Below are 18,314 nucleotides of genomic sequence, written 5' to 3' on the forward strand. Positions count from 1 at the left end.
GCAATTAAACAGCTTCTCATGCAACTTAACAGGTTAATTATCACAAACTGACTGAAGACTGATTAACAAGTTAAACCTTAGGCATCAACAATCCCTAACACACGGCACTGGTTATCAAACGGTCCCTGCCAGTGTGACTCAACTAAGGGCAATTGTGTGCTTCATTGTATTCAATCTAATTAAACAACCTATGAGCTATTACTAAAGCAACCGACAAACTAATCGTTCTGATAAACGTAAACCTAAACCGATTGAATGCACAACAATACTATATATCAATACTCATAGATCAATCAAAGATAATTGCAAATAGTATTTTCATGGTTACAATCAAAAGTTAAATAAATTCAAACTCTACATCCCGGGAATAAATTGGAGAGATCAGCCGAGCCTCGACATCATAGAATCATCAATAATCATGTTATGGAACATAAACACGGCCTCGGTATGATCCGGAATGATGGAATCGCCTCTCTTTAGCTCTGGAAATCGCTTGGACAAAGTTCTCAGAAGATAGGGTCGAGTATGATGAAATTGATATAAAACCCTAACTTCCCCGTCTGCACCACCCAATGCGATAGCCGATGGGGTCTTCACGGGTCCGTCGCGTATCGCGATGGACTAAAAGTCAACATCTCATTTAAGTCCCATCGCGATACGCTATGGGTCTTCTGGTCAGCCCATCGCTTATCGCGATGGGCCTTGTCAGCAGAACTAATCTTTGATCCTTCCTCGTTTTGCGTGCTGGACGTCCCGGGTCTTCATCCCGTGCCTCAACAGGTCTAAATTAGTTGCGTTAACGTCTATGACTTGAAATGCAACAAACACGTATGAAGTATCGAAGTTCCCATAGTAAACAAATAAAACTAAGAAATAAACGAACTTTAATATATACAAATTAACCAACCATCACATCCTCACACTTATCTTTTGCTTTCCATCAAGCAAACTCTAAAGCAAACATCAACCTCCATCATAGGTATGTAAATTATCACCGTTAATACTAGTAAGGTTTAAGGTCATACCCAATTTTTCAGACTGACACTTTCTAGATTGGCATCCCATGAATAAGGTTAAATGATATTATAAAAACACTAGAGCCACCCAGACGAGTGTACTTTGATTCCAGTTAAGGCATACATGTTCATACCCCTCACACTATCAACACTGCTCTCGGTTTAATATCTGGACTAGCAAAAGATGTGCCAGTATATGTCTCTGCCCTCAAATACGAAGTATGAGTTACAACTTAAAAAGCTTGCAGTTCCTAATCACCTAAGCAAGCTAGGGTAAGTAGGGTGTCGAACACAAGGAGTATGTGGTCAATGCAAATCGTGTAAACAAGTTTATGATATAATGAAGTAACAAGTTTTAGTGCTGATCACACAAGCAAATATATTTGTTTTAATATTGATTAAACAAATTAACAAATTCAAGCAATTAACAAAGAAAACTCAACCCCGGGGTTCAAGAATGCAATTAAACAGTTTCTCATGAAACCTAACAGGTTAATTATCACAGACTGACTAAAGACTAATTAACAAGTTAAACCTTAGGCACCAACAATCGCTAACGCACGACATTAGTTATCAAACGGTCCCTGCCAGTGTGACTCAACTAAGGGCAATTGTGTGCTTAGTTGGATTCAATCTAGTTAAATAACCCTATGAGCAATTACTATAGCAACCGACAAACTAAACTATCTAGTCAAAAACACTAATATTAGTTCCTAATCACCTAAGCAAACTAGGGTAAGTAGGGTGTCGAACACAAGGAGTATGTGGTCAATGCAAATCGTGTAAACAAGTTTATGATATTATGAAGTAAAAGTTTTAGTGCTGATCACACAAGCAAATATATTGGTTTTAATATTGATTAAGCAAATTAACAAATTCAAGCAATTAACAAAGAAGACTCATCCCTAGAGTTCAAGAATGCAATTAAACAGTTTCAAATGCAACCTAACAGGTTAATTATCACAGACTGACTAAAGACTGATTAACAATTTAAACCTTAGGCACCAAAAATAGCTAACACACGACACTGGTTATCAAACGGTCTCTGCCAGTGTGCCTCAACTAAGGGCATTTGTGTGCTTCGTTATATTCAATCTATTAAACAACCCTATGATCAATTACTATAGAAACCGACAAACTAATCGTTCTGGTCAACATAAACCTAAACCGATTAAATGCAAAACAATACTAAAAATTAAAACTCATAGATCAATCAAAGATAATTACAAATAGTATGTTCATGGTTACAATCAAAACTGAAATAAATACAAACTCTACATCCCGGGAATGAATCAGAGAGATTAGCCAAGCATCGACATCAAATCGTTAATAATGATGTTATGGAACATAAACACGGCCTCGGTATGATCCGGAATGATGGAATCGTCTCTCTTTAGCTCTGGAAATCGCCTAGAATAAGTTCTCAGAAGATAGGGTCGAGTATGATGAAATTGATATAAAACCCTAACTTCCCCGTCTGCACCACCCATCGCGATACGCGATGGGGTCTTCACGGGTCCATCGCGTATCGCGATGGACCAAAATTCAACATCTCATTTAAGTCCCATCGCGATACGCGATGGGTCTTATGGCCAGTCCATCGCGTATTGTGATGGGCCTTGTCAGCAGAACTAATCTTTGATCTTTCCTCGTTTTGCGTGCTGGACATCCCGGGTCTTCATCACGTGCCTCAACAGGTCCAAATTAGTTGTGTTAACCTCTATGACTTGAAATGAAACAGAAACGTATGAAGTATCGAAGTTCCCATAGTAAACAGAAAAAACTAAGAAATAAACTAACTTTAATATATACAAATTAACCAACCATTATTGATGTAGATAAATACCATAGGGTCATGGATACAATTGTTTTGTTTACCAGATGAGCAATCGAAGCTTTCAGTGAAGATCATGCAACATTGCTCAAATTAATGATTCGCAAGTCAAGGGACGAAGACAAAATGGTTGAGTTCAAAAATTTTAGGCAACTTTCACAGAAGACCGGTATTTACCAGTTTAACGGAAATTTAAATCAGGGGGAGACAATACGCCTTGCACTCTTTCTCCCTTAGCTATGATTTTGTCCCATTGGGTTTTCATAGCAAGGTTTTTAATGAGACAACATCTTCATGTGCATTAAGTTGATAACCAAGGGGAGTGTTATAAATACATATAATTATGGGTATCAATACCTAATATAGATTAGTCTTTTTCTTCAAGTTATATACTCCTATATATATACATCTCATTGTATCTCATTGTGATTAATGAAATACATATCTTTCTCTCTTCATCTCTTTCTCATATTCTTTGACTATTAGACCTGTTTCACAATAATTTAAGAGTTTTATTCATTATCTTATCTAGACAAAGAGGAATATTTGAAAATCAAATTCAAGAGAAGCTTACAATGTTTCTCACATGCTCACTATACTACGGGAAATCCAAATTATCCGAAAATTCAGATATCCGGAATCCCGGATATTCGGATTTTGATTCGGATAGTGATTCTGGAAATTTTCAGATATTTCGGATGTCCGAAAACTTAAATTATATATATTTTTTAATTATTTATTATATATTAACATGCAATGATATCAACATAAACTTTTCCAGTATTCAATACACAACCGTCACTCTTAACCCCTTAGACCTATCCCACGATTCTTCAAATCCTCGACCCACCAGCCGCTGTTACCTCACGGTGGGCTTACGTCGTCTTCGCCTTCATCGGTGGAAGGCTAGACATCGAAAGCGCACATCTCGCAGTAACCGCCGTCGCATCTTGCATTCAGTTATTCTCCCTCGCATCACACTGTTGAAATCATCGCATCTTGCATTCAGTTATTCTCCCTCGCATCACACTGTCGAAATCTGAATTCTGCATTGGCTGCTCACTATTAACTTTTTAAGTTATCTACTTGCATTTTTGCTTTTAACATTAGAGATTCGTTTAATTTGTTAAAAATTGCTAGCTTGTTAATGAACATTATCTTCTCAGTTCAAATTTGAAACAATTTTTTTGGTTTTGGATATCCGTTTTATTATCTAATCGTTCCGATATCCGGAGTTTCGAATACGAATGCGGATAGTGAAATCCACTATGGAAATGTTCGGATATCCAACTTTGAACAACCCTTTCTGTTAACATTATCTTCAAGTTTTCTATTAACATTATATTCAGGTTGTGATTTTGAAGTGTTACTAGTAGAAGGTTATGAGAACATTTTAAAGTTTTATTTATGTAAAAAGTGAGTCTAAATGTTAGTTACGGATTTGATTTTCATGAAACCAAATATAGCACACGATTAGGGGTGTAAACGAGCCGATCCGAGTATATAATATATGGCGCCCCATATAAATAAATCCAAAACAAGTATACCTTTAAATACTCACAATCATACAGTTTTAAGTTACTTCATCGGTTGAGTTTTTAAATTCACAATTAAATTAATACATATTATAATGCTGGTGATTGAAAACACATGAAAAAAATATAAGTTACACAAAACAAAACCATGTAATATATGTTCAAAGGATTCTTTTATGAGCTCATATAGGTATCATCTTCTTGTACTTACTGCCTAAAAGAGTGTCACCAATGCTCACCTACCTACTCCGTTGCCGCGTAAAAGTGATTGAGATAGAGAAGCTGCACAAGACAAAATGCCGACAATAAGTTATATACTCCCCTACATACATACATATATATATATAGAGAGAGAGAGAGAGGGGGGGGGGGGAGACCGATACATTACCAATTTTGAGTAGAAGAAAACTGGTATAACCGCGGTTATACCCTAATTTAACTGTGACACATAAGACCGTTCTCTTCCATTATGTTTGTAAAAATGAAAATGCAGTTTTCACAGTTCTTTTACTTAAAACTGTTCTATTTGCACAATTATCTTTACTAATTGCAGCAAGTGGTGGGCTGTAATTGATATACATGTTCATTTTTCTTTTATAACTCTTAATATAAAATGTTCTATAAAAAAATTCCAATATGACGTTGCACCTGTTTATTTATCTGCATGTCAACATAATATTTTATTAAATAAAACTAGTCATATCATATATAAAATTACTCGTCGGTTGGCATGTTTGACACGACCCATTTTTCATAAAATTATATCAAAATGCAAATAAACACAAACACATCGCAAAACCATATTCGTTTTTTGTAAAACATTTATATTAAAAGTCATACAAGAAAAACAAATATATATATATTAATTAAAGTCTGATCACTTGGTGCATTTAGTAGAAAGGTGACATTTACTAGGACTTAAGCACACATAATACCTAATAAGAGTAAACATGGCAAATTCAACCCAGTTTACTTGATTAACTTTTTGTTGGTAGCGGTCGATAATAGCCTAACATGAAATTGTAACATCCTAAATCGTTTTAACTAAAGTAAATAATTCGACATAATTTTGGTACCTTGGACACCGTTGAGTCCACGAGGACTATTGGAAGCGGTTATATCAGTGAGTTCGGTGCACACCAAACGACTTAAAAGTAGGCCCGCAATACAAGCGCCAATCATCAACATAGCAAAAACCGCATCCCACCCTTTCGTTGAAAGAAACCCAGTCAAAAGTGGGCCCAAAGCGGCCCCAATGGAACCTGTACCATCAATTATAGCAGTTACTGTAGCCAGGGCCCGAGAATCACCTTTTAGGGAACTGTGTGTGCCGAGATCTGCAGAGACTGCGGTTGTTATAAGTGCGTATGGACCGTTTACAAATAAACCCGCGATAATCATGAGTATGATGTTGGTCGTTTTTGATATGTTTCCGTACGAACGGTATAATAGCATTGATGGAATGGCTGCGTACATGAAACTGGCTGCGGTTGTGGCTCGTGCTTTTAGTTTATCGGATATGTATCCAGCTAATATTCCGCCCACGATCCCGCCCACGTCGAATAGAGTTGATAGGTTTCCTGCAGATTTGACCGACATACGCTCACCTCCAATTTCTGTAGAGTTACAAAAAAATTAAGGGTACAGTTTCGATTTAAAATATAGTTGAAAATGAACTAGTTATGTTTTAGATTGTCATATCTTACCCATTTAATAAACAAGTCGTGTCCGGTTTGACCTTAAACCCGTTTAATTAAACAGCTCAACCCGCCAATTCATTATGACATGGTTAACCCACTTATTTCAATCCTCAAGCCCATTTAACATGTTTACAACCCGTCAACTAGTTTGAGTTGTTTAGATAAATAAGTTAAACGGGCTTTTAACGTGTTAACTAAACACCCATTTTTAATTTAACAGGTCAACCTGCCAGCCGATATCCACCCGTCTAACCCATTTATTATAACCCTCAAACCCAAGCACGTTTACCCCTGTAACCAGTTGGCTTGTTTGGATAAATAGGTGAAACGGGTCATGTTCGGGTTACATAATTTTAAGTTGGTCTGTGATAAATATATGGGTCTTGTTCAGGTTCAACGGTCAACTAACTAATCCACTAACATGAAACATGACACAGTTGACACCCCTACTCAAAAAGTGAGGTGAAAATTTTACACATGAAATTTTTGGTCATTACCCATATGATAATAAGAGAGCAAGAATCAGTATCAAATTCAGTTAATCAGATTCTCTGTTGTTTAAAACCAAGAATAATTAGATAATCTAAGAATAATTTTATTGGGTGATTCGATTTGTGTTTTAGAATGATTGTCTGATTAGCGTCTAGATAAACATGAACTCGCATTTGCTCCCATTTAATAGAATGTTCCTTCAATAATCAGATGTACCAAACACTCAAAACACTGAATTATTCGTGAAGAATTGCATTCATTACCATCTCTACAACTCATTTAATTGTAGCTGATTCTGATTATTAAATTTCATAAAACCGTCTTCATAACACACAAGTTTGCTGCTAATAGCTACCCTAGCAGACTACCAAAATCTCATTCTTTTTAACATAAAATTACCGAAAATGTGGGCTATATTATAACCAATAATATATGTTGACAACCGCAAGAACTACATAATGCATAAAAGATAAGCAGCAGCAGTGGGAGAGAGAAACATAGGCGATATAAATCATATTCAAAAGCAACAGGTAGAAAAGTGTGATGCAATTATCGCCGTTGTTAACATATCACTATGCCCATCACTCATAACATGTTTTGCAATTTGCTATAATATCATTGAAAATGTGTGTACCTGTTTGGCTAAGATAGAAAGGCAACCAAAACAAAAACGTATACGCCACAAGTTTCGAAAAGAACAAGCACATCGCAAACGGAATAACACCCGGGATAAAACAAGCACCAACAAACCCAACTCTTCACCGACGAAATCCTGGACACAGGAGCCTCTTCATCACAAGAAGTACCCTCATCCCACACAGTGTCATCGCGTATCGTCCCACACGAATCACTCGGGTACGGAAACCCCACATCCTCCGGATACGCCGCCAAAAACAGAAACACCATCACCCCCGCAGCAACAATGAACGCCCCCGGGAGAATAAACGACCACCCCCACCCGTAATCCAAAACACTGGCCGCAAGAAGCGAGCCGCTAATGTTCCCCACCGAGGTGTGCGCGTTCCATATCCCCATTATCAGCCCTCTCCTTCGCTTCCCAAACCAGTTACCAATGACCGCGAGGCCAGCCGGTGGCCTGAAACAAGCCGGCCAGCATTTGCATAGACAAAAAGTACCAAAAAGTCCCAAAAGAAACCCATCCCGAATATCCCACTGCCGGTAGTCAGAAACAAGCGGAGATCCAAAGTGTCCCCTAAATGCCCTGCCACGTACATTCCTAAGGAATAAACGGCAAGGAACGCAACGTCGATCTCCCCTAGTTTGGAGGTTCCGTCCTTGCCGTTGAAAGGAGCCCATCCAGGCTCGTCAAATTAGCAGCGTTTGATTTAACAAACACGTAGCATTAAGATCATTGGCAGTATTAATTGGGTGAGGATCAAGGATGCTTTTGGTAAGCGGTATACGCGATGAATGTAACTAAGAGGATTAAATATCTGTAGGTTTTTAAACTCCAATCCTTGCCTCGAATGCTTCTTATCTTATGATGTGAAGAAACACTAAGTGTCTTTATCTGGACATATTTGTGGGAGAAAATAGATATTTGCAATTTGGGTATATGATGAAGGATTGGATGCAACAAAAATGCAGGAGAAAGCGCGAAGTTGGCGGGAGGACAATGAGAGGACGAGAACGTGCAAGCATCATGGGCCCCTTACGTGGCATTTTTCAATCTAATAACTTACTTGATCGTTTTGTCGCTGGTTAAATAAACAATTTCATACTTTTTTTATTTTTTGTTATGTCGATGTTACAGGACATTATTATTTTTTTTTAATATGATTCGGATATGCTAATTTCTACGCATATCGTTATCGTATCAACGGTCATAACCAGAAATTTTCTAACGGAGGTTCGTAAAGATCTGGGACATTATTTTGCGTATGTTATATTTGTTGGGTTTCAACGAGGGTTCAGAACAAAACGGTTAATCAATAAAAATCCGTTTTAGTTTATTAGATCTATTTAAATAAATATTAATCATCTTAATTATATAAAAACGAACCGAAAACGCAGCGGATAATAAGCAAGTAAAACGAACCATAAAACCGAAACCCAAACTTGGATCCGGTTACAACAAATATGGGCACGATTTATAATACGAACAACCATAGATAATAGTTTATAGATTTATACCGAGGTTATGAAAACCGGGAAGAACACCGAGATCTAACGAAAACGCGCTAGGTGAACGACACAGCCAACGAGATGAACCACAGCAGCTCCTGCAACCCATACGGCGACGAAGGCAGAAGATGGCCCTACACCAGATCCGACGACGGTGGTGGTTGGCATACTGCGGAGGAAGGCGGCGATAGTGACAACAACTTACAGAAGCAGCAGCTCACCTGAAAGAGACTCGCCGGAAAAACGTGGATGGCCCTAAACGGTTTTGCGGCTAATAGCAATAGCAAACAAGAACACCGGCGGCAAGGTAGGGCGGCGGTAGTGGTTGCGGTGGCCGGGGAGTAGTGGCTGTGGCTGGGAGGTGGCGGCCGGAGATCCGATGGCCGGAGATGCGGCTGCCTGATATAATATGGATGGTGGCTAGGGTTCTTGGTGAAGAAGATTGGTTAAAAAATAATAATAATATCTTATTATATATATAGTAAATATAATTAGAGTTCAATCATTTTAAACCCATTGAGCTTTAAGCCCAATCACCAAATTAAAGCCTAGTCCACCATCCATTCTCGTTAATTAAAGGTGTTTGGCCCAGGTAAACAATTTAAGTGGGTTTAGTATTCGTTAATCTCGGTGTAACTTATACCAGGTCATATTCAGGTCGGTCCGCGTTGACTTGACCCGAACCGACCATATATTCCAACAGTCTCTTACTTGGACGGATTTGGGTCAAGTATCACAACGTTAACAGCTACATGCGTTCTAGCTACACATAGTTGTCCCCAACCGAATATGGCATTTTTAAATCCATAACCAAAACATCTTGGAATACATTATTGCAAGATAATGAATTTATAGTAATCGTTGTCATCTATCCTTTCTATATAAGACATCAATTGAACAATGAGACACAGATCAAATCAATCTCATATAGCGTTCAGTTATTGTAGATCTCGATATAGAGTCAAAGTGGTCCAATCAAACACATAGTAAGTTTGGGTGAGGTCTCACACTTTACCAGTTTGAATCAACGAGGGCGCCAAGATGTCAAACTGTTACATTTTAATGTAAGAGTACATAATCCCATCTTGACTACATATAACTCCCACAGAGCTTCAGAATATTCACAATCAATGCCTTTAGGACTGGCAGTACGCAACAGCGGTTAACATGATCAAAGAATATTTCTCGGCAAATGAAAGTTCCAATATGTATCTCAGGTCTAAGGATACTAAATGAGCATACTATTATCAAAACATCTTATGATCAAGATCCATGAAGATGATTTGATGCGAGTTACATCCAACGTCATTCATAATGAGGTCTGTGAGTTTGGAAGTCAACTGCCTGAGTTGAAAGTCAGAATAGTCTTAATTCAGAATCGTTCCCACGAGTCTGACCGACTACGGATAATTTAGAATATAATATTCATGGATTAAACGTATTAAAAAGAACACGGTTGTATCATTCAACGTTTGCATTTAACCATTAAATCAAAAGTGAACTTAAAAGTACAACTGTTAAATGTTCATACATCCAAATACTAAATCAAAATAAATCACTAGCAAGTCTAAGCCCGATAGCATCTCTATGTTGATCATGCTTGTCCTGAGTCATCGGCTTAGTGAACGAGTCAGCTAGTATTTGATCTGTGTCTACTTTGCTTATCATGATGTCTTTATGTTCCAGTAATTCTCGTACATAGTGGAACTAAAAATGTGCTTGGCCATGTGATGAAAATTGGGCTCTTTGGCTTGAGCAATAGCACCTGTGTTATCACATATTACGTCGATCATTTTCCTAAACTTGGAACCGGATCGAGGTTAGCTATGAATTTCTTCATCCAAGCAGATTATGAGCGAGAAACGTCTCGGTCATTCTGGAAGTTAGCGTCAGTGTAACAACTTACAATGAGCTCCTCTTCCACTCCTCTAGACACGCATACGAGACGCCAGGTCTAATGCATAATATAGCGTACATGACAGAGCCAATCGCTGAAGCCTATGGAATTGCTTGCATGTGCTTTGTCTTAATGTTCGTTGCCGAAAATTGCGATTTGCTAAAACGGTTCCTTTAGCAATGGAATAGCTCCTATCTTGGAGTTGTCCATTGAGAAGCGTGTCATGACTTTGCTTATGTATGTACTTTGACTTAGCCCTAAAAGCTGCTTAGATATATCTCGGTAGATCTTGATTCCCAAAATATAAAGCAACTTCACCAAGATCTTTCATTGGAAACAAGATCCCAACCCAGGCTTAACTTCCTTAAGCATAGTAATGTTGTTTCCAATTATCTATATATCATCCACATATAGGATGAGGAATGATATAGTGCTCCCACTAGCCTTTCTGTAAACACAATGCTCATCTTCATTTTTGATAAAATTAAACTCTTTGATTTTCTCATAAAAATGTAGATTCCAGCTACCAGTTGCTTGTTTGAAAATCCACTTGCTCCCTATTGCCCGACCTTCGGGGGGGTAGCTCAATCAAGTTCCAGACTTGATTGTCATGAATAGATTGCATCTTGGCGTTCATGGCTTCACGCCTTTTCTCATAATCCGGATCCAAGATTGCAGATTTGTAGTTAGTAGGTTCGTCGTTAGACTTGGCTACTAATAAGAGTTCGGGACCATCTAGATGCCATAAGTATCTAGATTTGGTACGATAGTCCTACTACTTCTGCGAACGCTCGTGTTCACGTCTGACGTATCAGCAACAACACCTTTTTGATCAGACGCTCCAGCTTCCTCAGCAGTTGTTTGTGATTTTTGAATTTCTTCAAGATCGACAATGTTATTTCCAATTCCTCGATCGAGAAATTCGATCTCGAGGGAGTGGCCTTTCCTCGTGATAGAAATTTGAATTTGTATCTGGAGGGAAGAAGTAATAACTGCTTTGGTTGTAGTATTTGACGAATGCGGGAGGCGGTCATAAGGGAGAAACTCCAAAAGGAGTGAGGCAAGTTAGTTCTATACGTCATCTTTCGAATCATGTTTAGCAAAGTTCGATTCCTCCTCTCGCTCACGCCATTAGATTGGGGTGTGCCAGGTGGAGTGAGCTGTGAAACAATTTCACACTCTTTTAGATGACTGATGAATTCTGAGCTGAGATACTTTCCACCTCGATCTGATCGAAGTATCTTGATGGTTTTACCAAGTTGGTTTTCCACTTCGTTTTGAAACTCTTTGAACTTTTCAAAAGTTTCATGCTTGTGTTTCATAAGATACACATAAGCATATCGACTATAATTTCACATAAAAGAAACAAAGTATCTTTCATGGTTTCTAGACATGGTTCTGAATGGCCCACATACATCTGTATGAGTCCTAACAGATCTCTTGCTCGTTCACTTTTATGAGTGAAGGAGTCCTTGGCGAGTTTGCCAGCTAAGCAAGATTCACATTTGTCAAAAAAGTCTGGTCCTGTGGATTCAAGAATCCCTTCGATTGGAGTCTTTTAACTCTTGCATTGATTATGTGGCCAAGTCGGCAATGCCATAGAAATGTATCATTGATGCCAGATCTAATACGTTTTGAAAGATTATATACGTTATTATTAGTTTGAACATCAATCTCATAAATACCAATTTGAGGTTTGGCCTCAAAGTAAAAGATATCATTCAAGTTAGCAGAAATAGCCATGCCATTAAAAACATACTTAAATCCTTGTTCAAACAACAATGAAACTGAAATGACGTTTATGGTCAAACTAGGAGCATACAAACAATTATTCAAAGGAAAAACTAGGCCAAGTCTGGTACTCTCTTCCCATCTCCAACGATGAGTTCCATGCTGCCTTTATTCAGTTTCCTCCACTTCTCAGGCTCCTATAAGACGTTAATGATGTGGAAACCACATCCGGTATCAAATACCCATGTGTTGCTAGAGACAGTGAAAAGTTCAATAACGTATATAGGAATACCTCGAGAAGAGCCTTCACCATTAGCTCTCTTCATCTTGATCTCAGCAAGGTATTTGGGACAATATCGCATCCAATGTCCCATTTGGTTGCATCGGTAGTACCGGCGCTCCTCAGGGGGCGGCGGTGGTATCTTTGGAACCCATTTGTTAACATTGGTGGCACAAGGGGCAGCAGTGGTAACATTCTTCTTGACTTTACCCTTATAACCCCGGTTCTTGGGATTAGGCTTCTTGACACCAGCAGATCGGATCATTAGAACTTGATTGGTCTTAGAAGGAATGTTCATCTAAGCCGTCTTGAGCATGTTGTGAAGCTCCGACACTGTCTTCACCCAGCCGTTCATGTTGAAATTCATTAAGAACTGTTCGTAAGAGCTGGGGAGAGAGTTAAGGATGAAATCAGCTGGCATCTCATCGGGCAGGGGATAATCAAGTTTCTTGAGCTGATCGATGTGTCCCTTCATCTTAAGAACATGTGCACTGACGGGAGACCCTTCTGCCATCTTGCAACTAATGAGTCGTTTCATGGTGTCGAAACGTTCTTAACGGGTTTGTTTATGGAACATGCCCTTGAGTTGCTCAAGCATCTCATAGGCAACAAAGTCTTCCAAGCCTTTAGCAAGCTCAGAAGTCATGGTGGCTAGCATAATGCAGGTGACATCAGCCGAGTCATCCTTATGCTTCTCAAGATCTTTTCGAGCAGCGGCTGTATTGTTTTCAGGCTCGGTTGGAACAGGTCCATCGAGAACATACAGGCGCTTTGCCATGGTGAGAACAAGTCTCAAGTTGCGGTGCCATTCGATGAAGTTGGTACCGTTCAGTTTATCCTTCTCAAGGATAGACTTAAGGGCGTAGGGTGAGTTTTCGTTTGACGACATCTGATTAATTAAGCAAAAGTAAATTTAATTAGTACTTTCGACGTTGTAGTCCTATTATTAATGACTCAATAACATTAATAAAATAGGAGCATGAGAATTTGGCTTCCAGTTATTAAAGGCAGCTGTAGCACACAACATTAATAAGTGGTTAGGCAGACTAACAACGATTGCCAATTATGAATACAACACAACTCTCGGTTATGAGGCCTATTGAGAAAACGATTGTCTGAATATATACGTTTAGCCTCATCTTTTCCCTCTTTAAGTATCCAGACAGCTGTAGCACGTAATAGGAGAGTAAAGTAATAGTTTTCCTAGTACAGTGACGTGTGAAAGGGTCGGATGTTTCAACGAAACGCTTTCACCTTGATGGGATAGGCTAGAAAACAAGTGCAGTGCTCTAGCTCCAAAAACTCGAAATTTCGTAGTATGCCTCAAGTGTGACTTGTAGTAGGATTGGCATAAACTATTGGTTTTAAATTGGGATAAATTTTATAATTACCAAATAGAGTAAAAGTCAAATTTTACTGTATTTATTATCGGGACAAATTGATGAACCCTTTCATTTCTCAGGACACTTAGTTTTAAATAACCTATTAAAAAAACTAAGCTTGTCGAGATACGGCTAACCAATTTTAAGTTAATAGAAAATATATTTAAGTTATTAGTTTTTGGAAATCAAAACGCTTTTAATTTGCAAAACATAATTGGTCAATTAAAATTGTTTATTTTAAATTTATTTGGTATTAGGTCAGTGATATTATAATGCTATTATAAACAATCCAAGCAACCACAATAGAAAATAATAATATGTAAATCCATATGGCCAAAAAGGTGATCGGTCTCGCTAGAGCCAATTAGGGAGACCGATCGGGTCAAGGGTTTCACAACACAAAACAACTACAAGGATGGACTTCTTCATGCATCCCGTCATCTTGTCCGAACTCCCACTAAACTCCAAGAAATCCTTGAGCTCGTCCTCAATTATCTTCGCGTCTTCTTTATTACAAATTTATAAAACTAACAATAATTTCCTATTACAAATTTGAACCATCCATGTTGCCAAAAGAAAACCGAAAATTAAAATAATAACCGTTTACAACTTTGAACCATCCATGTGGCCAAACAACAAGCTCAAAAACCAAACACAACTAAACAAACATAGGTTGGGGCCGATTTACATAATCCAAATAAATAATATTCGGGGCGTTTTAACTTGGTCAAATAAAATAAACAAAACTTTGACCGAGTCCAAAATTACCCGAAATTTAATCTAGATCAAGAAACTTTAAACAAATTAAAGTTTGTGATGTAGATCCGATTTAAACGAACCGGTATCGACTCGTACGTTGTAACCGCGGCTCTGATACCACTGTTGGGTTTCAACGGTGGTTCGGAACAAAACGGTTAATCAATAGACCCGTTTGAGTTTATTAGATCCGTTTAAATAAATATTAATATAAAAACGAACCGAAAACGTAGCGGATAATAAGCAAGTAAAACGAACCATAAAACCGAAACCCGAACTCGGATCCGGTTACAACAAATACGAGCACGATTTATAATACGAACAACCATAGATAATAGTTTATAGATTTATACCTCGGTTATGAAAACTGGGAAGAACACCGAGATCTAACGAAACGCGCTGGGTGAACGACACAACTAACGAGATAAACCACAATAGCTCCGGCAACCTATACGGCAACGGCGGCAGAAGATGGCGCACCACCAGATGCGATGGCGGCGGCGGTTGGCAGACGGCGGAGGAAGGCGGCGATAGTGACAACAGCTTATAGAAGCAGCAGCTCGCTGGAAAGAGACTCGCCGGAAAAACGTGGATGGCCGGAAAACGGTTTTGCAGCTAATATCAATAGCAAACAGGAACACTGGCAGCCAAGGTAGGGCGGCGGTAGTGGTTGCGGTGGCCGGGTAGTAGTGGTTGTGGCTGGGAGGCGGCGGTTGGAGATCCGGTGGCCGGAGATGCGGCTGCCGGATATAATATGGATGATGGCTAGGTTCTTGGTGAAGAAGATTGGTTAAAAAATAATAATTTTATCTTATATATATATATATATATATATATATATATATATATAGTAAATATAATTAGGGTGTAATCATTTTAAACCCATTGGGCTTTAAGCCCAATCACCAAATTAAAGCCTAGTGCACCATCCATTCTCGTTAATTAAAGGTGTCTGGCCTAGGTAAACAATTTAAGTGAGTTTAGTATTCGTTAATCTCGTTGTAACTCATACCGGGTTATATTCGGGTCGGTCTGCGTTGACTTGACCCGAACCGACCATATATTCCAACAATATTATTGTTATTTTTTATTAGTGTGATATACAACAAGCTTGAAACACGTGTGAGTCGATGAATATAACTAATAATTATAAGACGATGTGTACCAAGAGAGTTATACGCAAAATTATCGCCCATAACTCTCAACTAATAATTATAAGACTATGTGTACCGAGAGAGTTATAAGCAAAATTATCGCCCATAACTCTCTTCTGGTTATGGATAAACTTATTGGTTTCAAAGAGGGTGGCGTTGTGTGAGAAAGGGAGAGCGAGAAAGATAATGATTGCATAAGAGTTATGAGCTTTTTACCACTACATCACTTTTAACAAAATTGTCTAATGTTGACTGGACCATCACGTGTCAAAAACGCCTATCTGTGAAAAGTTACGACTACACATGGTCTAATATTCCACTTCTAAAATTTTTAATTAGTTATATTGTGTCGTGTCAGACTTATAAAAAGATCATAGTTTAGATAGATAACAAGTAGGGATGGCTAAACAACCCGAGTCCGACATGTATTCCGAAACCCGAACAAATAGGACGCATATGTAACATTCGTTAATATTCCAAATCCGAAAACCCGACCCATTTTAAATTTCCGGGTTTGTTTACACACACACACACACACACACATATATAGGGATGAGTTAACGAAATTACGTACGCGAAATACGTTCAACTAAAACGTTCAAGCAAAATTCACAAAACTTTAAACATTTAAGGTTAAAAACACTAATACGTTAAACAAATTCACAACCTTTAAACATTCAGGTTTAAAGTTTATCAAAATTAATCGATTGAAGCTTCAAATTGATGATTAATTGGATTGATTTCAAGGTTAATTGATCAATTAGGTTCAACAATTTTAATTTAAGTTGCTATATTTGACAATTGATATGTGAGCAACTGTGACACTCTGCTAAATAGGTCATTTTCAGTACATTCCTTAAACATGATTTCCTTACATTAATTCTTGAATGATTAAGATTTGTTGAGTATAACCATAACAAATCTAGCATAAGCTGCATATGCATGATACATTGCACGTAAATAATTTTAAAAATTATTCGAATTTTTGGATTTTGTCCGATGAATAATTGGTGATAAATATTTAAACGCCCCGAATGTTATTAAATGAACCAGGGTATTCGGATCATATGTTATAGAAATATATTTTATAATATATTGAAAATGAGTACGAAACAATTACGAGCGTTTAATTAGTGCGTACCTTAGAAACCCTATGTTGCATTATATTTTTGTACATGAATACTACGACATATAAAGTTAATGCTTAACATCTAAACATCAACTAATACTGACACACGTGTATATATGTATATGCACGTACTTATCAACCGACCGTATAACTATCATCACAAAACGCCAAACATGCCACCCTTCTACACATTCTATTTTATTTTATTCTTGAACCAACGAGTACAAAAACCCCCGCCGTCCGACTTTATTATATGAAATCCATACTACTTATTATTTCTTTAAATCTTGTACAAAGATTTTGTTAAAGTGTGAACATTCAAATATCATTATTGCACTCAGATAAAATCATCACAAAATTCAAACACCCATCTCTTTAATCTAATGAACTAACAAAACTTACCGAACCAAACCTTACCCACACCCGTATTGTCGGCAGAGAACCAACACCTCCACACAATTATTGATTTTTAGCTAGCTACTACACTCAAACTCTTTTTTTTCAAACCCCTGTGATATTATATATGATACTTCATACCTTACTCATTCTATAAAAATACACCAAAGCTTCAAATGCAAGACTCACACTCAACACAAACACTACAACTCTTTCTTGTTTTCCTCAATACCGGTCTCTCTCTACAGTCTCTACACGAACCATTTTCATCATCTTTCGAGACCAAGTTATAGATTAATTATTAGAAGCTTTAAAAGGATGTGTACAAGGCTAGAAGTGGGAGAATATCGCACTACGATCTGTTGTTTTCTTTCTAATCTCTAATCCTAGAATCAAGTGAACAAAAAGCCCATCTCTAATCTATTCTTATAGTTTCACCAAGTTATGTTTATGCTAAGTTGCTAACCTTATCACATGGTAATCAAGATACACAATAATATATCTAACAATACTATAGCGTATACTAAAGATTAATAAACGTGGGTTTAGTTATATATTTTAGACGATTACAAAATTTGGGTTAAAAACATGAAAAAGACTTATAATAACTGAAAGATGAATTTTTGGTATTTTACTATTAGAAACACAAAGCCTGTTGTAGTACTTGAAATTGTTTAAAAGATGGTTTTTACAAAAAGATGAATGTTATGAAAGTAAAATATGACTAGCTACACTCTTAAAAATATTAGACCCTTTTGTCTAAAAATGTTGTTCAAAAAGATTATAAAAAAAAAGCTTATGAAGGTATACATATGTTGACACATGAAAAAAAAATAATAAATAAATAAACGTTGGATGATTAATAAG

The 18,314-nt window shown here is 37.6% G+C and overlaps 1 pseudogene across 1 annotated transcript; it reads right to left on the minus strand.

Annotated features, from left to right (window-relative positions):
* Positions 1 to 4,377: 4,377 nt before the first annotated feature.
* LOC143586730 (putative glycerol-3-phosphate transporter 4) lies at positions 4,378 to 8,890 on the minus strand (annotated as a pseudogene). Its single transcript, XR_013144751.1, has 4 exons — positions 8,810 to 8,890; positions 7,212 to 8,108; positions 5,462 to 6,001; positions 4,378 to 4,667 (listed from the first exon to the last, which is right to left on the minus strand). The product of XR_013144751.1 is annotated as a putative glycerol-3-phosphate transporter 4 (transcript).
* Positions 8,891 to 18,314: the final 9,424 nt, after the last annotated feature.

This window comes from Bidens hawaiensis, unplaced genomic scaffold (assembly GCF_021521415.1).
Source record: "Bidens hawaiensis isolate Kalapana, Puna unplaced genomic scaffold, B.hawaiensis_p1.1 tig00034803_1, whole genome shotgun sequence".
Taxonomy (NCBI): domain Eukaryota; kingdom Viridiplantae; phylum Streptophyta; class Magnoliopsida; order Asterales; family Asteraceae; genus Bidens; species Bidens hawaiensis.